Below are 580 nucleotides of genomic sequence, written 5' to 3'. Positions count from 1 at the left end.
CCCGCGCGGCAGCCGGGCCCTTGGCTCGCGCGGCGCGCTGACGCGAGCGCTTTGCAGTGTCCCTTCGGCTCGCAGGCAGGAGGCTTGTCACGGGGCCGCCCGCTGCGGTCGGCGGGGCAGGGAGCCGGGCGGTCTGGTTCCAGCCTGGAAACTTCAGCTTTTGAGTCTGTTCCTTCCTCTCCGCAGCGGGTCCTGGCAGGCGCGCTGCAGCGCGTCACTTCTCGTACAGCTCCCGCCAGAGGGAGATCATGGAAAGTCCCGGCCGCGGAGGGCTCCGGGGCCGGCGGCGCGGGGGGCTGCGGCGCGGTGCTGCTCTCGCCTGGCGTGTCCGGCCCGGCTGGAGAAACTTGCTTAGCAGCGAGCTGATTGTTTGACAGTTTAATCTGAGCTTCTCCCCCGCGTCCATGTAGCATTACCTTCCTTGTGCGCCCTCGTAAAGAAGGGGAACGAGGAAGAATGGTTTTCCGCTTGGAAAAACCACGCTGCAGTTGATCAGTTATTTATCCTCATTGCCTCGAAATTCTTCTAACAGGGTTGAAAACCGGTCCTTCTGATTTAGACACTAAACTGAAGGGAAACG

This window comes from Gavialis gangeticus, unplaced genomic scaffold (genome assembly GCF_001723915.1).
Source record: "Gavialis gangeticus isolate Ggan-Ray unplaced genomic scaffold, GavGan_comp1, whole genome shotgun sequence".
Lineage (NCBI taxonomy): Eukaryota > Metazoa > Chordata > Crocodylia > Gavialidae > Gavialis > Gavialis gangeticus.
The sequence above is the reverse complement of the archived record's forward strand: the minus strand, read 5'-3'. Positions refer to the sequence as shown.